This window comes from Misgurnus anguillicaudatus, chromosome 5, assembly GCF_027580225.2.
Source record: "Misgurnus anguillicaudatus chromosome 5, ASM2758022v2, whole genome shotgun sequence".
NCBI lineage: Eukaryota > Metazoa > Chordata > Actinopteri > Cypriniformes > Cobitidae > Misgurnus > Misgurnus anguillicaudatus.
The window spans coordinates 9,066,237-9,090,871 of NC_073341.2; the positions used below are offsets into that span (position 1 = coordinate 9,066,237).

Consider the following 24,635-nt stretch of genomic DNA (forward strand, 5'->3'; position numbering starts at 1 on the left):
ATTAATGTATGGAAATCATAATTACTGATTAATTAATCCATAATTACTTCTTAAATGATGTTTTAAATTGTTTGAAGGATTGTTTGCAGCATTGCTGGTTTACAAAGAAATGTTAAAGGGGCCATGTCACAAGACTTTTTTAAGATGTCAAATAAATCTTTGGTGTCCCCAGAGCACATATGTGATGTTTTAGCTCAAAATATCATATAAATAATTTATTATAGCATGCTAAAATTGCCACTTTGTAGATGTGTGCAAAAATGTGCCGTTTTGGGTGTGTCCTTTAAAATGCAAATGAGCGGATGAAGTGCAAACACTGATCACAATGATGGTGGTTTGTTGAAATTGAAACTTAGTTGTGAGGTGAATTATTTTCTCTGTCTCTCCCTCTCTGGATTAAAACACTGGAAATGTCAGTGCTGTGGTTGGAAAGTGCAAATTAAGGGGTGGTATTATTATAATAAGAGCTCCTTCTGACATCACAAGGGGAGCCAAATTTCAATTACTAATTTTTTCACATGCTTACAGAGAATGGTTTACTAAAACTAAGTTACTGGGTTGATCTTTCTCACATTTTCTAGGTTGATGGAAGCACTGGGGACCCAATCATAGCAATTAAATATGGAAAATCTTAGATTTTCATGCCATGACCCCTTTAATTTATATAAAAAAAGGGCAAAAAATTATTTTTCACTACCAAACTTGACAGTGTGTTTCTTAAATCATAAAAGACTAAAATGCTATTGTATTAGTTTCTTTGGCCTTCTTTTATTTTAGGTTTTAAATGCAGAAAGTCCTTATTTTTGTTACCTTTGGTCATTTTTATTGCAAAAAACATGAAAACATTTCATTTCCTGTGTTAAAATGAAAACCTGAAATATTTTAATATGTTATACTTCAATAAATAAAGAAGATTAAATATACAAAACCATTTTATTTGGATTATGTTTGTAAAAAATTAGTATTATAGTTCATATTTTCTAATTTCCATAGTATGTGTTTGAATTCCTTTAAGTGACATATCAACCGTTTGGTAGAGGCCGATTTTTAAAAAATGTTGGGATGTGTTGAAAAAAAATACATTGATTGTGTTAAGTGGTGACATAAGGAGATAAGAAATGCAAACAACATTTTTTTTAAATGTCTTTTTCTTGGTGTGGCAGTTAAAGGGTTAAGGGGTGGTATTATCCACTTCTGACATCACAAGGGGAGCCAAATTTCCATCATCTATTTTTTCACATGCTTGCAAAGAATGGTTTATCAAAACTAAGCTACTGGGTTGATCTTTTTCACATTTTTTAAATACAGTCGAGTCCGAGTCAAGACAAAGTCTTTGAGAAAGCAAGTCTGAGTCGACTTTAGTAGTCGAGACCGAGCCCAGACCAAGACCATAAAAGCATAGTGTAACAGCAAGTCAGTTTTTTATATTCTTTATCTTTATATCTTTGCATTGCACCATTGGATGTTATTTTCAAATAATGCCCGTCAACATTGCATTTTAATATAATTGTTATGTGTTGTGTGTGTTTTTTATAAGAACATAAAAAAACACGTTGGTCTCTAGGACTCGGTCTGAAATTACGAGTCCTTCTCCTCTCACTGTGGTCCGAGACAATGTAAGTACAGAGTCTTTGAAGGAACAAGTCCGAGACGAGTCCGAGAAAGCAGAAATCGGTCTCGAGATCGGTCTCGAGTACTACATCACTATTAGAGACTATTAAGTTTTAAAGCAACCAGCTAATATTTTCACAAATATTTTTTATACAAAACATTATATAATAACATCACAGGGCCACTTCATGAAATTGACATAAGATTAAAACAGCAAGATCATGTATGTATACATATCTGTACATATTAGGACCTTTTTAAATGGTACTGGGGCAATTATTTAGACAATTTTTTAAAGTGGACACCCCAACATAAAAGACCGATATGAAATCATTTTAGGAAAAAATGCAAATTGCAACATATTGAGTCTGTTGCATTTCAGAATGGAAGAAGCAGAGGAATTAAGGAACACGAGTGCCATTGTCAATTTTCTGCATGAAATGTTTGGATAATTAAATGAGCATGGATGTAAGAGAGCTTTTCAAAGAAAGTCTCCATACAATATGTCGCAGCTATGGCTTGGTGGTTAGTGTGTGTGATACCAGATTTGGGTCTAGCTGACAACATTTGGTAGAACAATATGTTAATAATAATTGCTCTCACTATTGCGTTCTGACGGGCCTTTCTCTGCACTCTGCTATGCTTCAGTTGCATGCGAGATTGAGTGTAGGTGTACACAGAAGGAGCCGCTGTTGATTACTCATTACTTAACCTGTAATGTGTTCCGCCCCCTTTGTCTGCATGTTGTTCCCCCACCCGTTCCTCCGTTCTCTCACTCTTCCCTGAAATAAATGGAAAAATATTCCCTGCCCGAGGCAAGCGCTGAACTTCTCACTCTCTGCATCCAATTAAGAGCCACTACTCCTGTGATGTAACGTAACAGTCCCACCTCAGAGAAGAGGCCACAGAGGGAGAAACAGGGTGGGGTGCAGGGTAAGAAACGAGTCCCAGACCTCAGAGGGTACCTAACCTTGGTATTTAAAGTCTAATAACTCTTTATGAATGTTGCAGTTTGGAACAATTAATGATGGTTAGCATGTGTTTATAAAATGAATGCAAATGCACGGCCGTCTGAACGCTCCCTCTCTTTCAATTCATTCAGAGAGGTCATCAGCTGATTGGCTCTTGGGATACACGCCAAAGTTATCGACACTACAAAAAAACTGCCAAACAATTAGCATATAACAGCTATTTATCATTTTAAGAAAAAAAAATTATATCATTTCTCAGAGAATCTATTTATTACTGATTATAATCTGTTTATATTTTCCTAAATCCTTTGATGATAGACTCCATACATCAGAAAAATATCAGTCTATTGTCATGTTGTTTATGGGTGATTCTCACGAAAACTTGGTTTTAAAAATGTCAAGCATGAAAATGTAAAAGTCTGGAGTAAATGGGAACATTAATTTAAAAACTTTTACTTATCATTTAACACTTTTTGTAACATAATTAAAAAAATTAGTCCTAAAAAATCTCATTACCGCAACAGTCAGAAAACATCAACACTGACATATTTTCAAAATGACATGACAAACCTGAAAGAACATAATTTGGAGATTCTGCACATGCATTTAAAATAAAAGTATTATGCTTCTATTAATTAAATTAACATTTAATAAGCATCTGTTGCGGTAATGATAATCAAAATGTCGTGTAGGCATTCTGACAAGACAATATTTCAAATTAACTGTAAAAAAATTATCTTACCTGGTAGCCATCTTGAAGTAACTGGTCCATGTGCTTGGTCACTCAAAATCAAACTGTGTGCTTAAACTGTTCGCAAAAAGTGTTGCGGAGGATGAGAACATCAGGCATGGACACATCATTTTCCTAATTTTTCTTCATTATTATTATACATGAATATTCAGTAAATATTTTTTCTGTCATCTTAAGTAGTCTAGCAAAACATCCATTTATTTTTTTTCTTAATATTTTTGTGTTAATTTGATTAAATTACAACATAACGCATGTTCAAACACAGCCGGACACATTGCGGTAATGAGAATTTCAGCAGAAAATGAGATAAAATTTACAATTATAAATTCTTATGTTGAAATCACACATTGTGCAAGGTAGAACACAGTATTGTGTTAATTCTGATGCTTTTTAATGTTACTATATTACACATTTTAAAGCTAAAATCATTGGTGCCGTGGTGTTTCAATGGTTTCGTGAGAATCACCCTTATACATGCATGTTTTTATGGATGTGATGAAAAAGCAACATGATCTCATGGAAAGTCGTGTTATAGTCACAAAAAATTTGATTAATTTATTCCTGGTACAAAAATCAGCTTTTTTACATGCCTTGCGCACAAATGTGTAAAATGTGTAATGCACTGTAACACCACTGCTTTGCAGGGCTTATTGCTTTTTTAACCTTGGGGTTACCGGGGTATTTTATCATGGCTTAGAACGCATTTCAACCAATCAGAATGAAGGATGAGCACAAATGTGTTTTTCTTGTCACTCGCACATATTTCTATAAATAGTTTTTCTTTCTTTTTCGTGTCATTTTATGTACTGTTTTCTCGTTTTTTTCCTATTTTTAAATCATTGTCACTACTTGTCAATACTTTTCTGTATTGGTTTCTACATGTTTTTCTTAAAATGTCTAAAATGTAACAGAAAGTGACCCCACCCCAAGGACAGTGGTAAGAAAATAGGAAAAAACAATGAGAAAACAATTCATAAAATGACACGAAAAAGAAAGTTGTGCCACGCACATAAAAAACTATTTATAGAAATTTGTGCGAGGGACACTAAAAAGACATTCATGCTCAAGGGATGTAAAATAAAGCAATGAGCCCCAAGAAGCAGTGTGTTACCAGCTAACCCCCCTTAGCTGTTATAAAATGCACTGTAACACCACTGCTTCGCGGGGCTTATTGCTTTTATCAAACGGTTACTTCATATGCCTAGCAGGGTTTCATAAAATAAAACACAAATAAGTTGTAATTATATTAGTACTAATATTAGTCTTCCGCCAAACAAAGTAGTTCCTCAGAATCAAGTGTGGCTGCAACAGAGGGCAGTTCACAACCAACACAGACGCAGCAAAGACACAATGAAAATATGATTAAAGACAGTGTTTATTTTCATAAATCAACATTCATATAATTTATACATTAACATTTATATCGTGCAACTGTTGAACTGATGATCAAAGATGCTTGGAAGCATGCTTAACTTTTTCCCCATCGGCGTTTTAAAAAAAAGTTGACAACCAGTTTTAGTTTAATGGCTTTCAGAAAAATGATCTTCTTTAAATAAACATAAAATATATCAAATGAAAGAACAAACCCTCCGCTTTAAAAAAAAAACCCGTTTTATCCTACCTTCATTTGTTCTCTTATCACCTCTCAAATTTTCAGCTAAAGCGGAGATAATTCCATTTTTGTGACGAACTTTTGTAAGAAATCAGATTCAGAACCTGATCAAAACTTACACGGTGTTTTTAGTGTTGAGTGAATGCATCAGTGCTTAAGTTGGGTAAGATCGCCATCTAGTGGATAATAGCGGAAATATGGATTTGATGTTACAATAAAGAGAAGTGGTTTTTCTTTATTGACGAAATGACTCAACAATATTTATTGACATTTATCTGGATATTGCCATAATTGTGCAATTGTATACAAATTAAAAATATGATTAAAGACTATGGTGTTTATTTTCATAAATCAGTACGCAAGCAACAGTGGCGCAGTAATACTTATGTAATGCGGTCTGAACTGTGGGGTTACCGGTGTATTTGATCAGGGCTTAGAACGCGTTCAGAATGAAGGACGAGAACAGGCCGTTTTATAAAAGCTGAATTTCGTCCCCTGGACACAAATAAATAAATAAAAAACTTGTAACTACAACACAACTTTCTGTGAGATCAGTCTGTGAAAAATTACAGGTTTTTGGAAGAAAACATACTAAAATGCACGGCTCTTCAAAGGACAAAAAATATTTATTTTAATTTTTTTGTGCGCATTTATGAGGAAAAAAAACAACCTTATGAATGTGACATTTCTCTGTTCTGGATGTGACAACTTTGAAAGTTGCACTTACCTAAAGATTAAAAATATTTTGGATAAATGTTTTCAAACTTAGATGGCATTGCACTAAGTCACAAAATATTGACATTTAAGATGTCAGCACTATTAAAAATCTTAATAAAGGTTTACATTTGCATGGAATTGCTCATCTGTAGCTTATCTAATAAACCAAATTGCATTTAGTAAATCAGTAGAAATGTCTAAAATACATTCCTATATCCATTGGCTCTATAGGCATGTGGTTTGAGGTTTGGTCCCTGAAAACAAGGTCATCACAATGAGAATCCACAATAAAATCCATTATCAGGTACTTGGGCAACCTTGTCAACACTTCTCTACAGTTCCAGAGTTCTTCACATGAGTCGTGGCGGATTGAAACAGGACCAATCTCAGGCATGACTTCATGCCAGCATTCCCTCCAAATTGGCACAGAGACTTTGGATATAATACAGATGGAAAGCGCCACCGTCACAACAGTGGTTCAGACTGAATACGTATTGGTTATGGTTTGACATAATCAAGGGGGCCTGGAAGTTCCCATCATTATGCCTAGCTTTATTTTTTCCAGCCCGGACTCAATAACTCTGTGTGTCAAAAAGGAGGCGCCTGGAAACGTGTAACGACAAAGATGACAGTGATGATGATGATAAAGTATCTGTATATGACTCAAAGCAGAGCCGTTTCATTACCGAGTGTGGTCTGGCAGGACATGCATTGTTTGTTAGCTCCTGACCCCTCAAGTGTGTGTGTGTGTGTGTGTGTGTGTGTGTGTGTGTGTGTTGCATGACCCCCGAGGGCAGTCTTGTGTGTCTGTGCAACATCAGGCCCATTATGAGCTGATAAAAACTCCTCAGCCAGCATCCATCCATCATTTCCCGCCTCTAATCAACATGTTTGTCACTGTAACTAAACAGAACCCTGAGCCGCGCCGTCCCGCGATTGGCTGTGACAGAGTGAAATAAATCTGCCTCCAGCCTATCAGGGGCAGGCACTGGAGCGTTACGGCGGAGGTGACAGGCGCTTGAAGCCTCAACCGGTGCAAGATTAGGAGAGCCAGGGCCAACCTTGGCCCCAGAGGAAACGACACGAAAGCAAGCAAAATAGCAACTGTGTTGGAACAGCTCTAGCATTGAGTTGAGAGCAGGAGAAGGTTTGTTCAGGGTTTTATAGTTAGACTACAGACACTTCGATTTGCTTCTGGTTACAGGGACTGCAGTCTGTTTCTGTGGAAGCACAGATTTGTGTCTTGTTCACTTTCATGCTCAAAGTTACTTTGTGACGTAATTTGAACCCACACACAGATCTAATGGGACCTGTAGAAACAGAAACATCGTAAAGTATACTGTAGTTTGTCTATTACGAAAGCCAGAATCCTGCATGCAAATAACCAGAAACCACAAATAAACAATATCCTGCAAAATACCCTGTACCATATTTAATTGTAATTAAATTTGTAATAAAAAGAATTAATGGAGATTTTTATGTGTGACTAATAGATGTTTTTGGTTGCAGTGATTTTGTTTTCCATTACTGTTGTTTCTGTACATTAGCTCAAACCTTTTCATTGTTCCTGTAGCTCATTTGACAAAGCATTGTATTAGCAGCGCAAAGGTTGAGGTTCGACACCCAGGGAGCACAAATACTGATCAACTTTATAGCATAAATCCACTGCAAGATGCTTTGGATAAAAGCATCTGCCGAATATGTAAATCAGGGCTAGTCAACTGGCGGCCCATGGGCCAAATGTGGCCCTCCAATGCTCGTTATCTGGTCATTTTTGTCTGATTTAAAATCAGTGCGGTTACTTTTACCTTTCCACTGTACATGACAAATGAAGGCCAATAAAACGGAAAGAGAGTCCGAAAGGGGCTGCGTGGGGTGCCAACCAGTGATGCGCGGGTTGATCCGAAATGAGCGGGTGGCTGCGGACACCCGCGGTTACCTGCGGTTACGAGTCATCCAAAAATATTTTTAATGATATTCGGGTCGCGGTCGGTCGGGTGGTTTGTAATTAAAGATGCCAATTAACCATTTTAAACAATTACTACTTTTAAAAATTGCAGGCCAGGGAGCGGGTCGGGTACAATATTTATTTAGTTGCGCCGAGTTAGTTGAAAACATCGCTCGGGTGCGGGTTGTTTATACATTGACCCGAGCATCACTGGTGCCAACCATATGCGGGTGCGTAATTATTGGATCCAATTTGAGCTTTGGATGCATTAAAAAAAAAATTAACTTGTGTGACAACACCGCCCCGTGGCCGGCCTCGGACCCCGCGAAAGACACCCTGGAGCTCGTACCCGGCGCACCGTTCTGTCCCTGCTGTCCATGACACGTCGACCGGAAGTGATGTATTTCAGTGTGTTTCCATCAAAACACTGAAAATTACGAAGCCTTTTTTTATCAGTAATCCTATAAAAAATATTGATTACTGATAAGTAAATTATTAAGTATAATTATATTCGTAGATTTAAGGCTCTTGCGTTGGAATGAGCTCATCTCCCATGTTGACACAGATTGAAGATTAAACTGAAATTTGATTACGAACCCCGACAGTCACATCCAAATGTAGAGTACGACAGAAAGGTGCTTTAGCCTATATAGCTTTATTAAAAAAAGAAAACATGAAGTGCAATTGTAGTCATTAGAAGAAGGTATGTTGTGAATACTTGAAATAACAATTTATGAAAGTTAAACGGTTATAAACAAAAGAAATTTAAGAGCTCTGCATTACAATTAGTGCTATACAAAAATACATGTATTGATTTTTTTGTGCAATGTTCATAGTTGAACAATTAACATTTGGCTCTTGCAATGTTAAACTGCGATTGTTTTTAAAATATATATTAATAATTTTAAAATATATATATATTTTATAGACAGTTTCAGCAGTAACAACATAAACAAGGGCCGCACGTAACTTCCGGTTAACTCCGCTAAGAATAAATAACAACAAAGTTCTTTAAACATAGTTTATTTATATAACAAGCAAAAAAACAACACATAGATTACCTAGGAAACCAAAACATTTGTTATTTTCAGATATATATATATAATAGGTAAAAGTAAAATAATATATAAAAGGTAAAAATAGGGGTAAATGTTGATGTAAATGCAGCCAAACTCAGTGTTTATTTGTAGTGGGATTTATAGAGTATTTCGCATGTTTTATATGAAAAGAAACATTTGTGACTGAAGTGCATTGTGGTTTGTTGATCTATTTTCCATGTAGTGGTTGGATTATTATGTTTACTTTTCTTTCATAAAAGCGCTTAAGTGCTGTGTCACTGACCTCTCTTTCTCTCTTTCTTACACACATCTTCACTTAACCACTCACAGCAGAATCTCACAACAGGTTTTTCTTCGTCTGTCAAATGCTCATAATCTGCTTTCTCTCTTTTCTAATCCCTATCTATAGTCTTGGGTAGTCTATAGCCTCTTTCACACAGTAATTCTGGTAAATTACCATGAATTTACCAGAATGAATTTACCAGTAAATACAAAAATGTGCTGTTCAGACACGCAGTGGCGTTCCGTTATTTTACCAGTAAGACATCATTCACACATCAGTATCAAAACACCGGTAAATTCGTTGAGAAAGCGGAAGTACCTGTAGCACGCGGCGAGCTCAGTGTTGTATTTGTAAACAATCCACGTCGTTCATAACCACGGTCCGTATTTTGTTGTTTTCACGTCTGTGGTAAACAGTCGCGAAGTTGCTCATGACCAAACAACATTGAATGAGTCGACGTCAAACCGAAAATGCGTTACAACACTACTGTTTGCACTTTAGGCTTCACAGAGGGCGTGCTAAGGACGTCGGCAATTCGGCGGTAAGCTGTTTTTAACAACTTTGGTGAAGAAATGTGGACGTAAACTTCAGGTGTGCTCAACTTTCAAGCAGCATGTGTGTGGAAACGTCCGTAAACAGTGCGGGGGTAAACGTGTCATCTGTATTAAAACGCTATGATTGGCCCGAAGCTGTCAGCACGGTCTGACGTCGTCCGTTCTAAATGCCGGTAATCCTATAATTTTCGTTCACACATAGCGCTTACCGGTAAATTACTGGTAATCTTACAACCTGTCTTACTGGTAAATTGGGAGCACTGATTTACCCGAAAGGTTCTGTTCACACATGACATGTTAACGGCAATTTACCAGTAAATTACCAGTAAAGACTGTATGTGTGAAAGGGACTTATGTCTATTGTTTGGCTTAGTATATTAATTAGTTCTCAATTTAGTTCTTAATCAACAGTTTATTTTTTGTTTATTTTAGATATTTTTAATATTATTATTTAATAATATATATTTAAGATAACTTCATTATTTATTTATTTATCATTGAAATAATGTACATCTTTTGGGCTGTCCTTCCCAGTATTGTGTCTTGTGCTGTCTTGTGTAGCACATTGGTCCCAGAGAAGTGTTGTTTCGTTTCATTGTGTACAAGCTGTATATGGTTAAAATGGCAAAAATCATTTTTTGTTTTCAGATTTCATGACATTCCTGACAAAAATCTATTCTCAAACCAAGGGAACACATGTAGCCTGCTGCCTACTGATAAAAATGTATACCTTGTAATGCAGTGTGAGTTGCTTCAAAGTGTAAATATAAATGCAATGTTATGTTTAAAAAAAATCTGATAAATACTTCATCATTTAAATATGTTAAATCAATATTAATAAATAAATATTGATAATATTACTGATATTAATAAATAAAAGTCATTAATATTGCACCTTAATAACAACGTAAATCAGTTATGAGAAAGATTTCAGAATAGACAGATTCTCCGGTGAATTGTTAATGGTTTATTAATAATAGTTTTTATTAAGTTGTTTTAACACTAGTAGTTAGGCTAGATCAAATTTCTCACTTTATCGGTTAAGGGGCTAAGAAAAAACCATGCACTCATTTCTGCAACGTAAAGTGACACTACATCAAATCAAGCACTTCCATATGTTGGTTGTAGCCACAATAGTTCAGTGACGGAGTGTGTGTGTGTGCGTGCGTGTGTGTCAAGGGCTGGACGACGCTTTGGGAAGGCGAGATGTGATGGGTTATGGAGCCACCTACTGTGAGAACTGAAGAGAAATCTTTATGCAGCAGACTAACTTTAACGCTAATGGTTTACTGCAGTGACGACTGATACAGATGTCTGCTGATACAACACACAAACACACTTAATTTCTTTAATATTAATTTTTTTAATAAACTTTCTTTGTTATCCTCAAATGTATCATATTCATACAGTATGCTTTGACCTATATTCTTGCATAGTGCCATACAACCCTAGCACGGAAAGCAAGAAACATTTGGAAAAATGTTGCTTAAATTAAATTAAAGTAGCCCCACATGTGCATTGTAGTGTATTTTGTTTATTGTTCACGCTTTTAGTTTTGAACATTTGTATTTAAATGTTTAAATGTTAACTGTGTGTTACTTATGATGTATCTTATATATTAGATGTAAAAGAAATCATGAAATTAAATAAAAAATGACCCCCCCCCCTCCAAAATCTGCAGTTTTTGGTTAAAGTATGTGCGATCTGGCAATAAAAACGTGCTTCCTCTCTAAGAATGAAATGAGCCATTCCAGCACAGTGCAAGGCATTGGCTGTTTTCTAGGACTGCTGTTGCCAGGCTTGTCCCTGCAAACATAAATTAACCTGAGTGTGCTTACCTAAAACGTCAGGGTTAAACGAAGATTGAGCAATGAAGTTGAACAGGGGAGATTCAGGAGTGCTTGGACAAATGGAGTCATGAACTCGCTCGCACCTCCAACGCCACCACCGGCCAGGTCCAAAACCCCAAGTTTGGGAGGGAGGGAGGGGGTTCAGAAACCTCCAGTACATTAGCTGGCACAAGCGAGAAGACAGGAAGTATAAGAGACGCCTCCTGCCCCTTCTGAGAGGGTAACCCAAAACCAATGACATAGTCAATACATGTCACATTCCCTCGGTATACATGAACAGTTTATTTTTCGACCTAAAACCTGTCTCTCATAATTATTCTGATTTGTATAAAACCTCACCAAACCACAAACAAGAGATCACTGTTGCTGAGGGTAAAAATTGCCACACATGAATAAAACAATGAGTCTCAGAGTATTCATGTTTCTGACACTGTCGATGCTACACAGGCAAAACAATCAAGTGTAGGTACAAACACGTTCAAGATGGTGGATGAAGAATTCCCGTAAAGCAGCTAGCCCTATAATCCCAACCGCAGCGAAAGTGAGATTCCTGTTCGGAGCCGGAGGCTGTTTGGAACTCTCCCAGGTGTGGTTCCTGGGCTAAAGAAGCCCGGTTACTGGATGAACGCTGTTAAATCCTAAATTCTGCCAGCTTTAAGTAAATATCTCGGTCGTCTTCAAGCAAAAGAACCACAAATATGACTTTCATTCTTAAAACTGGGTAATGTCCCAGCGCTGTGGTGAAAAATATTGTAGGAAACATTTTCAAACTGGTACAACTAAAAGGTTTATATTGGCTGTAAAATCTCATTCCCCTTTTCTCTGGGACAAACCAGAGGTCGGTAAGCTGTTAAATCACAATGTTTACAGATACTAGAATAAAAACATTACATTTTCGCAGTAATTTTCATCAGGAACAGCTGTTCAGCATCAGTTTTCATAAAGATTCATTTGTGCTGTTTTCTTGGCACAGTTGCAAATTAATCACTTAAATACTTAATTCATTAGTCAGTCAATTGTGTTAAAGAGTGTTGGCGCCTCGACACCCGTGACCACACAGAACCTACTACAGTAATAAAAATATCTTATCTGTTGCATTAAAGTTATAAAGGCATCGCTAATACCGACTTGATGAAGCTTTAGTGGTGGTTGTGGGGACCCAAACATTTTCCAGTGTTTGTTCTGTGTAAAAACCCTGCGGTATTAGGGTGCACTAATCTTTAAAAGGTTAATTTATTCATAGAGATTTTGACAGAGATGTATGGGCCAGCCAACATCTCAGGCACCTCCTCCCACGGGGAGACGTCCAACATGAGGGCTGGGGGAAGGGGGAGAAAGAGAGGGAATAAGAGAGAGAGGAGAAAAGGAGGGAAATTGAAGGAGAGAGGCAGGAAAAAAGAAAAAATGGGCAGTCAACATATTCTAAACACACAGACGTAATTACCTCATCGGTGAAGGCACTGGCTTTTAACCTCAAAGCTGCCATTTCTCTCGTTTCATCACAAAAAAATGCAGTGTACACATTTACGCTCATTCGAATTCGAGCATATTTATCTTTAGCAAGAGCCGTTTCCTGACAAATTTATCTTAAATAAATCTTACCGGTATTTAGATGTCGTCCAAATAAATCGGTTGATTTTAGAGAAAATACGCTGCATGTCGACTCTCTACTTGAGTTTCAATTCGCTAAACATGTCATGCAGATTATGACGTGCATGTCTTCATATAAAGCACACAGTTTAAACTAAATGATGCAGAAAGCAGACCTCAAGTCCCGGGAACTTTATGATGAGCTTACAAAAATCTCTAAAAATATCTAACAAATATTTGCATTGCTAGTCCAAGTAAACTGAAAATATCTATGAAATGGTAATAATGTTTAATTTAATTTTCTATTAAGTTTTTTGTATTAGGCTGTGCTTGATTATACCTTTTCTATACGGCATTTTTTGCAAATTTTGCAAAATGTAAATATTCTTTAAAAAGGGGATCATAAAAATTGGGTTTTTTTAGTACTGCACTAAATAAGTAATTTAATATAAGTTTACACAAAGACCCACAGTTGAATTTTTACCCAATTTATGGCAATGCTGAAAATGTAATGTGCCCTTTTTGTACATTTTAATATAATGTTTGACCTCAATGAACTCATGCATGCTTTAATGTATTTGCGTAGATTTTGTTTTGTTTTTGCATTGGCATGTTTTGCATGCTTAATGTTGCAGCATTTATTAGAAAGCGACTACTATCTGAAATTTGGCACACACGTAAAGGACTTCATCCAAAAGGCATGGACAAAAACATACCAGCAGGTCTCTGCAGTGCCCTCTTTTTGTGGGTCGCAGACTTGGTGTACATATTGTTCTCAAAATAACTTTTACACTGATATTCATTAGCTCTGCCCAATAGGAAGTCAGCCACTTTGTATTTTCTTAAAAGTGCATGTATTGAACTTTTAGATACTACTCATATGGAATCCATGTCATTCACCAAACTTTGTCAACATTATGCCAAATCCCTGAAGATGCTAAATTCTTTATTTTTGTTGTTGTTGTTTTTGGGTTTTGTATGGCCTCAATTTGACAAAGCAATTAAAAGGATGACAGGAAATTATTGTGGGAAAGAGACGGGAGAGGTATTGGGACAGGACAACAAGCCAGAATGAGCCAGTGGGTTGCCTTCTGCATTATGTCTTGTAGCGCAGCCCACAATGCTATTGGCCTTCAACACAAAGGGATGCTTGACATCTTAAATAGTGCTGCTATGGTAATGCATCAAAATTTAATATCATTTTCTATGTATATTTAGGTGTTTTTGAGGCTCATCACTAGGGTTGGGAATCGAATTTCAATTCCAATTCTGAGAATGGAATCAGTTCCTTGATATAAAATTACAATTTCAATTCCACTTCACGGTGGAAGGCGCTCTAAAGTGTGGATAAATTTAGCAAAATCAGAAAAAGACAATGCTAAGTGTAATTATTGTGACAAACTATTACTGTATGTTGCAAGATGGGTGTCAATAGTAATATGGCAAAGCATCTGCGGTTGGTTTATTGTATTGAATTAAAAGAATGCATCCTGCCGACTCTGCCGAGTGCTCTTCATTAGTTGCCGCCGACAGTAGACGACAAATGCTACACGTGAGACCCCTTCTCCCTCGCTTCGAAAGGAAGGCTCAACATAGGAAAAAACTGAGGAGTGTGACAGATCGATCACAACATTAATGGTGAAAGGGCTGCATGCATTTTCTGTTATTGAGTGGCCATCATTTAGGTTGGTGTTACGTAACGAAGTAAAATTATTAAAAATTATTTTAAGCTAGCCTAACCATGTTTGTTTAAAAATTTTGCAGCTCCTAATTTCATTGCGTTACACCCCTTTGGAATCTAATCCAAGAATCGTTCGGAATCGATAAGCGGAATTGAATTTGGAATCGGGGCCGATAAATTTGAAACGATACCTAACACTACTCGTAATATGCTTAAAATAAGAAATAAGAAAATTCTGCACACATATCAGAGTTGTTGTTTTTACAGGTCATCAGACTCATATTCTTACCATCAAGCTGAGAAACGTTCGTTTTAGTAATAAAGCCAATATAGATCAATCATTTTGGATTTTATTTTATTACATTCTCTGAAATTTTTAAACACTTCTTTAAGGCAATTTAACCTATTCAAACCAAATGATGCCAAGATATCGAATAATTTTTTATATATATATCAAACAGTGTTGCAATGGACACAGATGAATCATTTCCACATTTTCATTTAGGGGGCTAAATAACATCCGGTGCAGCGCCGAAAACTATTGACAAAAAATGATGTTTGTCGCATTGATGAGGTTGTCAGCTTACACACCATAGAAGCGCTTCAAACTATACATTTAAAGATGGACAACTTAAAGAAGACATTTGAAGAAAATCAGACTTTTTTCATGTTTAAGTGCTATGATTGGGTCCCCAGTGCTTCTATCAACCTAGAAAATGTGAAAAAGATCAACACAGTAACTTAGTTTTGGTAAACCATTCTCTGCAAGCATGTGAAAAAATAGGCCATTGAAATTTGGCTCCCCTTGTGATGTCAGAATGGGATAATACCGCCCCTTAACTCTTTCATCGCCAGCATTTTTTTAAAAAGTTGCCAGCCAGCGCCAGCGTTTTATATGATTTTCACCAAAGTTTAATGCCTTCCAGAAAATGTTCTTCTTTAAATATATAAACATACAATATACCAAATGAAAGAACAGACCCTCTGCTTTCAAACAAACAAACCGTTTCATCCTACCTTTAGTGGTTCTTTAGTAATCAGCTTTTGAATATGGGTAGGTTTCTGCAAAAACACCACATTTTGATCAAAAAGCTGAGATAAATCCATTTTTGTGACGGACTTTTCATAGAGATCCCATTCAGAGCGATCTTTAAAACAAACACGGACATGCAGCCGCTTGCCATAGGGCAATACTTCCGGGTTTAAAAAGTTGCGGAATGGCGCCACCTGGTGGATAATAGCGGAATTGCGGAAAGACGGAAAATCTCGTCAATGGCGGTGAAAGAGTTAATCTGCACTATGCAACCACGACACTGTCATTTAGTGCAGAGATCAACTCATTTGCATTTTTTAAGGACACACCCAAAACGGCACATTTTTGCTGACACTTACAAAGTGGCAATTTTAACTCAATATAATAAATGATCTATATGATATTTTGAGCTAAAACTTCACATACTTACTCTGGGGACACCAAAGATTTATTTAATATCTTTAAAAATTCTTGTGAAATGTCCCCTTTAAATGGTATTATAACGCTATATCAGCAAATCCAAAACGAAATCCAAGAGTTTAACTTTAAACAGCATGTGATCTCCGAACAGATATGCAATAACAGGACTCCAGTAAGCCACGTTTGTTTACATCTGGGATGTGGCCCTGATGTGCACGTGCAATAAAAAACAACTTTCTTGACATTCAGTTTGTATTTTAAAGAGTTTTTTGATTGTTGATTGATCCATTTTCAGTTTTAGCGGTCATACTTAAACACTCAAGGTTTAATATATCTTGAAAACGTTTTTGTTTACCTATCATTGTTATGTACAGAACGTGTGTATAAGATTAAAGGAGGAAAGATCATTGTGAGGACGATGTGTTTCAGAACTGATGAAGTCAGAGAAGACAAAGTTTAAAAGCAAGACAAATGATAGCAGTGACCTACATTTTAAATAGTTTTCATATTTGTGTATAAAAAGCATAATACAATAAAACACCAACAAAAATCTGAGATAGGTCTTTTGAAATAACATTGAGCACTTTTATTGATATTTGTAATGCATGTAAAATATATACAGTATGTTTATGTTGTGTCTGTGTTTTTTTTAAGCTATTACTATATTACAGCTACTTTCAACCATCTGGAGCCAGATTTAAGTAATGTACCCCAACTCAGTACTTCTTGAATATTGCTTAAATATCTCCATATTACCATCAGCAAGTCAGACCTAACGCTATAATATAACATTTGCATGCAGTCTCTGACAAGCCCAATTATTGAACATACTGTATGTGACTAAATGCATTTGTTATGGACTACTCGTAAATGTAAACACATATAAGCCACCTCACTTTTCATTGGGTTGGGGCAGCTTGGCAGGAGTATTGCTTTAAACATTGGACAATTGGTTCAGAAACTCCAGCACATGTTGAATCCATCCAGCATTTTAAAGACTTGAAGCTTTGACTGATAAGATTGGTATGGAAAGTTAGAAATTATGCTAGTGTCACGTTTTATTATAGCCAAGCCCTAACACATGCAGTTGCCCCTTTGCAAATTAAAAGTCTTTTATGATCATCACTGCTTCCTCACCAAGGCTATTAACTGTATGTTGCATTCGAATCCGTTAAATGTTCATCCCTAAAATACACTACACATTTATAATTTCTATTTCATTATAGTGGATAAAATGACAAAAAGTATTCAAAAGCCCATATGTCATATGATAGCACAATCTTATTCTGTATCATTGCAAAGTTGTATAGCATAACATAGTTTAAATAAAGTGATTTGTTGTCTTAACAACCATGACATATTATAATAATTTTGTATTATTATTTTGATTATTTAGCATTTTATTTATGAAATAAGTTCATGAAATGTTTTAGTACTCTTCGTGTAATGTGCATCAGAACACTATATGAACACCAAGTTAAAACAATTTAACTTATATATATATTACATATATATAGTTAAATTGTTATATATATATATATATATATATATATATATATATATATATACACCAGTTCAAGAGATGTAAACAACACTGGTCCAGAAGCACTTCCTGTTTCCGTTTTTTAACACTAGATAAACGTTGGGATAAAATAAACCAACAGAACATATAAACCTGAATTAACTGAAGTTAAACAAACATCTTAAAGATAATAATATATGTAAAATAAAAAAAAAACTGTCACAAACTGTAACAGGAAGTGTTTTTGGACCAGCGTTGTTTACATCATTTGAACTGGTCTATATACATATATATATATATATATATATATATATATATATATATATATTAGGGCTGTCAATAGATTAAAAAAATTAATCTAGATTAATCGCATGATTTCATGAGTTAACTGCGATTAATCGCAAATTAATCGCACATTTTTATCCATTCTAAATTTACCCTAATTTAACACTTTTCAGGATTTTAATATTCTAATCATATATACATATATAGATGCTTTATGCAAATGTATGTTAACAACAGCCTGTTTACATTTTAACAGAATCACCAGCCATTGTTTTGTATATGAATTTTCCTTTCAGAAGATTTTTCTTTCTCCATTTTTGTTTGCTGCTGCATCATTTGTGACCTGTGCTGGCAAGTTGAGTCGGAATTAGCAAATTTTTTTAAAAATAGTTGTTCATATTTTGACATTCTCTATTAAAACATAGAACAATGCATGATTTGTTAACAAAATATGACAGAACTACACGTGTTTGAAGTTGAAAGAGTCAAATTACCACAAACATTTCCACATCCATACATTATATTACCACATCAATACCTTAAAATCACTGGTAAAACTATAAGATTTAGCACACACAAAGCAAAAACGTCATCAATGTATGTTCAACTTTTTTTCCTTTTGTTTGATTGACATTGAGACAGACTGCTTAAAATCTAAGTGATCTAATATAATGTTACACATCAGATAGTTTTACCCAACAGTTAACCAAACATTTACTTAAAACATAACAGATTATAGAGCCTACCTGCGTGAATTCTTATCAAAACAGATATTTGTAAAACTGTAATTTTGTGTAGATGTCTATATATCCGGGTCGCGCACTCGCGCGTCTGTGTGCACGCGCTTCAGATATCAGTCAGTCAGCGTGAGGGGATCGCTTTTGAGTCTTGTCGCTCTTAATAACTCTTTAACATTAATCAGGTACCGAACTTTATCTCTCTTAATGACTCTTTTAACATCAAGCAAGTCCTGCAGTCTATTTTCTAAGTCATGCATAAAAGCGAAACCAAAATGAATTGAGACGCATCTTTTTATTAGATTAAGCTTTAGGAGGACGGTAACGTTACACCTCTCAGACGTATAAATAAAGATCATATCAGATGTCCAACGAGCATTTAGAGCATTGGATTTGGTAGACAATTTGCTTAATGTTCTTATTTCTATGAAAACCTTTTACTCATTTAGAGAGAGTCTCACATTTGTCTGCGTCTCTGTTCATTCAACTATGGGCTGGACCAAGGGTCAAACAGAAATTGCGCGTTGCGTTAATCTCCGTTAATAAAATTAGTGGCGTTAAAATGAATTTGCGTTAACGCGTTATTAACGCGTTAATTTTGACAGCCCTAATATATATATATATATATAGTCTAAATGAGCATTATATGTTGAGTGAATTGATGTTAGATATTTAAGTATAGTATATATATATATATATATATATGTATATATGTATATATGTATATATGTATATATATATATATATATATATATATGTATATATATATATATACATATATATATATATGTATATATGTATATATATATATATATATATATATATATATATATATATATATATATATATATATATATATATATATATATATATATATACATATATATATATGTATATATATATATATATATATATATATATATATATATATATATATATATATATATATATATATATATATATATATATATATATACATATATATATATATATATATATATATATACATATATACATATATACATATATACATATATATATATATATATATATACTATACTTAAATATCTAACATCAATTCACTCAACATATAATGCTCATTTAGACTATATATATATATATATATATATATATATATATATATATATGGGTCAAAGACGAAAAGGGGGTTTAAAGCATAAAAAAAATAAAAGTGTAAAAGAGCTTTAAATTTAGTCTTTTTCACATACATTAGAATATGTCCTGTTTAACTATATGTTTTTCTGAGCAAAAAATAATTACTACCATACATTTTTACTGGAATTGTACAGAAGACACCAACTAAAATGTCATTCAGTGTAACAATATTTTTATGCAAAAAAATATTATCAGACATTTTTAGAAAAACTATTATTTGATGACACATTACAAGACTCTATTTATAGATCACAGTGCAGACACCAAATACTAACTATTTGTCATTTTAAAGCATTTTACTTCGCCAATATCCTTTAAACCATTAGGTTTTACCCATTTGTCAGCAAGAAGTTTTTGTAAGGAAGTGAAAATCAATTCAAATCAAATAAAATTTTTGAAGGATCACACATTATTATACATATTTTAATAAGTACAGCTCAGAATAAGTATATTGTTTCATTTCTACATAAATATATCTGTTACACCGAATGACCATGGTTTGTTACACTGAATGACATTTTTGACAAAAATAGTGTCATTGTTTCCATTATTGCAATGTTTTGAATATTATTCTGTATCATTTTATTCCTTAACAAATCACAGAAGTAGATGCTGAAATTAATAATCATTTTTATTCCATAATGCATATCATATTCGTAAAAATTAACTGAACAGGTGGTAATACTGTATAATAAGATCCAGAACTGCCCTTATACGTTTAGCTTCTGCCCTGTGTTTTCTTTGATTTTCCCGCCATTGCTTTCGCCTCTTCTCAGCTGCAGCATCTGATAAATTCCTGATTGACAGGTGATCAGGATTTGCAGCCAAGGCAGCTTGCTTTCTTCTCTGGTTGCTGAAATACAGATTCCATGTAATTATTGACATAAAATTATTGACACAGATCTATATAAAACGTGTTATTAATTAAAAATACTTTCTGTTTGGCAACATAAATGACATGTTATCAGGATTTGTATTATGGGCGGAGAATCCCCTCAGTGGCCTCTCTTAAAGGGATAGTTCACCCAAAAATGAAAATTCCGTCACCACCCACTCACTCTCGTGTTGTTTCAAACCCGCATAAATGGAAGGAAGACATTTTGAGAAATGTCCGCAACCAAACCTTTCGTGGACCCCATACTATGATACTAAAAATAATACTATGGAAGTAAATGGGGTCCACGAACGGTTTGGTTACAAACATTACTCAAAATATCTTCCTTTGTGTTTATCAGAACAAAAAAAAATCATACAGGTTTTTACCAACATGAGAGTGAGTGAATAATGACCAAATTTTCATTTTTGGGTGAACTATCCCTTTAACTTGTGGTATAGGTAGGGTGGAGTCTCTATTTAAAAACAGCAGTAAACTATTATTCTGTAGGGCTAGGCTTGGGCACAAATTTCACGATTTGATTCAATTTCAAATCAATTTGATATTGATTAACATCATCTGAAAACAGCATAGACTGAAAGATTGATTATTGGGATTTACAAATCACTATTGTTTCTTCAAAATTAGAAATGATTAAATTCGAGAAATCTATCTTTTTAAACCCAGCCCTATTATTTTTACATTGCACTCCTCAATACCTTTCTCGTCTCCTTGCTAAATGCATTGCCCTAGCTACTGGGTCTGCATTAACTTTCTGCCAGTGCCTAGAAACTTTCTCTTTGTTTGTGGGCATCTAAAAGAAATCAGTACCAAAACGACAAAAATACATTAAACACAATAATATTGATAAAGTTTGATAAATTTTTTTGTGCAAAACATCCCTCATTTATCTGAATTAGAAATAAAATGCAAAAAATGTTATCTAAACAGTGACAATATCATTCAGTGTAATGGATGACACTGTGGTGTAACATACAATTTGCATTACACCGAATGACAAAACATTACCCTGAATGACGAAACTTTTACTTAAGCTAATATTAGAAGTTAACAACTAGATACCTATATCAAACAGTGAACTTGACCAGAAAGGTTTATCATCATTATTCACAACATCTACTTATTTTTCAAAAAATCTAACAATAAAAGTGTTTTTTTTGCATTTCACTGAATGACAGTCGTTTTTGTAAATCAAGATAACACACTATGAAAATGTGAAATTATCAAAAATTTAAGAGCAATAAACTTACCTTGCTGAATCACCACATGGTCTTTAGGGAGTCTTTTGATGATGTCACAGACTGCTTGATGACTATTGTTTGTTTATTTAATTTCAAAATGGTTTCCTGATCCCGTTACACTGAATGACCTCTGACAAACTGCATATTCGGGACAAAAGTCCCCTAGTTGTTTCAATATTTAACGAAAAAAATAACACATAGTCCTATTAATATAAAACAGCCAACACTTATGTGAACATGCCAAGGAAGAAAATATTTTTTTAACATGGTATTTTATACGTTTATTTAAAAATCTATTAGTAAAATCATAGTCCGGACCATTACGCTGAATGACGATTTTACACTTTGGATCATTATTAAACTCATATTTGGTCATTGTATTTTCACAAAAGTTATTTGAAACATAAAAGTAGACATTTTACTTTCATTTTATAGGTGTTTTTTGTATGTAAAATCACTTTTGTAAATTATATTTGATGCGGACACCAAAATGGTGACGTCTCGTCTTTGACCCATATATCTATATCTATATATATATATATATATATATATATATATATATATATATATATATATATATATATATATATATATATATATATATAGTCTAAATGAGCATTATATGTTGAGTGAATTGATGTTAGATATTTAAGTATAGAAGGTTGAGCAAACTGATATATTTGCATAAATAACAACAAAGATTTTCTTGTAATTTTGACTTAAAAGTTAAATTACTTAAAAAGTATGATGCAAACATGGTGCATCAGCATATTTTAAGTAAACCCAACACATTGTTTGTTCAATCTTACGGACCACCTTTATGATGCTCTCATCACGTATAGTGTTTGGGATTGGATTGAATCTAAGATCTTCTTTTATGTTTCATTGACAAAAATGGGGTTTGAAATGGCACAGGAGGAAGTAAATGATTCCTTTACATTTTTGGGTAACTAATCATTTAGCACATCATCGGTATAGGTTAATCTGCAGCACAAACAAGGCACGATTTCTTCTTTTAACAACATTTGACTGTGACCCCAAGATGCTCCTTGATCGTCGCAACATACTGGATCTTTTTTAGCAAGTACCTCTCTCTCACTTGCCCTGGGCGCATCTAATTGAAAGCGATCTCGAGGCCTAGCAGAGTTCCGTTTCTTTGCTAATCCTCCGCTGGGGGAAGCTCACATGGTCCCAATTACACTGTACGGTTGCTGTGACTGCCTCGCTTTTTCTCTACCCTACCCTTCTGATTCTGGCCTGTGCCGGGAGTTTGTTATTAACAATGCACTGCACAGTTCCTGCCTGTCACGGGGGCCTGGAGATGTTATCGCCGACGCCCAGCGTATACGGTTACCATGAAAATATTCCATAAATTAGATTGGGATTGGCAATTTTCTGAATATGGAAGAGGAGACAAGGCAATAGGTACCTGTAGACAGGCTTCTTTGTAAAGAAAAGGACAAGAGAATCTACTGATGTTAGTTTTGGACAGAAAGACATCTAAGCTAAGCTAAGGAGGAGTTCTTAAGGTAAATCAAAAAAATGCTTGAAAGACTCTTGAAGTATCTTCTAAAAGTCAAGACAAACAATTCTTATTTCCACCGAAATTCCAGTGGTTAGGTTCTGGATGAAAGACAGACTTTACAGTCCTGGGACTTTACAGGTCAAGTCTGGGTTTACCAATAACGATGATTTTACAAACATTTGTTTCTGATGTGCTGAAATCATCTTAATCATCCTATCCGAGAAATGTTTACAGCTAAATATCCCAATTATTTATTTATTTATTTTTATTTTGTGCAGAGAATATCTACCACTAATAGTTTGTTCAAGCACCATAATACAATGTCGAGGTTATGTGTAAGGGATTAGTGCCCCACAGCAGTTTATGCAACCTGTTTTTGGCCTATACATCAGATTAGACAAATTTTATTTTCTGCATTTGTACATATAGAAATAGTTTTTAAAAAATGTATGGTTTTAAAGATACTTAATTTTGGAGCATATAACCCCTACTGTAAAATACAGCTAAGACTAGCATAAAGTGGTAGCTGGTTTTAGCTGGTTTAATTCAATTCAATTTTATTTATATAGCGCTTTTCACAATTGTTAATTGTTTCAAAGCAGCTTTACATGAGTAGATGTAGAGGAGAACACAGAAAATCAATAGATAATATAAGAAGTTGAATATAGTTGAAAATATAATAGTGGCAAATAATAAACCGTTCAAGCGAGCGTAGTAATAATGTAACGTATACAGTAAAGTGCTAAGTTAAGCCAAGTTGGCTGACTCTCCCGGGGACGAAAAACCCCCTAGGTGAAAACCCAGTGGGAAAAACTCCTAAATGAACAATAACCCTTGGGAGAGATTCATAGATATTTATATATATATATATATATACGGTAGGGATAGAAAGCGGGTAAGCGGATTAAACTGGTTCAGCCGGTGGTCGTTGGTCGCGCATCAGCTGGGCATCACGTTAAAGGACAGCCAGTAGATGGCTTAAGGTTTAAGGTGTCAGAAGCTGGTATAAGCTGGTCCTCCCAGCCTGGCAAAGCTGGTCAAGCTTCAAGTGCACCTAATTCATTGCTAAAACACAATGTTATTTTGTGTATTTGGTATAATACAATGTGTTTGCATTTATTTACATTATTTTCCACATACTGTACATTTTTGTAGCTCCAGATTTCACAATCTTC

General features: G+C 34.6%; 1 long non-coding RNA gene across 1 annotated transcript; it reads right to left on the bottom strand.

Annotated features, from left to right (window-relative positions):
- Positions 1–19,750: 19,750 nt before the first annotated feature.
- Positions 19,751–22,223, bottom strand: LOC129439924 (uncharacterized). Its single transcript, XR_012369530.1, has 3 exons — positions 21,945–22,223; positions 21,393–21,487; positions 19,751–20,652 (listed from the first exon to the last, which is right to left on the bottom strand). It is a non-coding gene; the product is annotated as an uncharacterized lncRNA (long non-coding RNA).
- Positions 22,224–24,635: the final 2,412 nt, after the last annotated feature.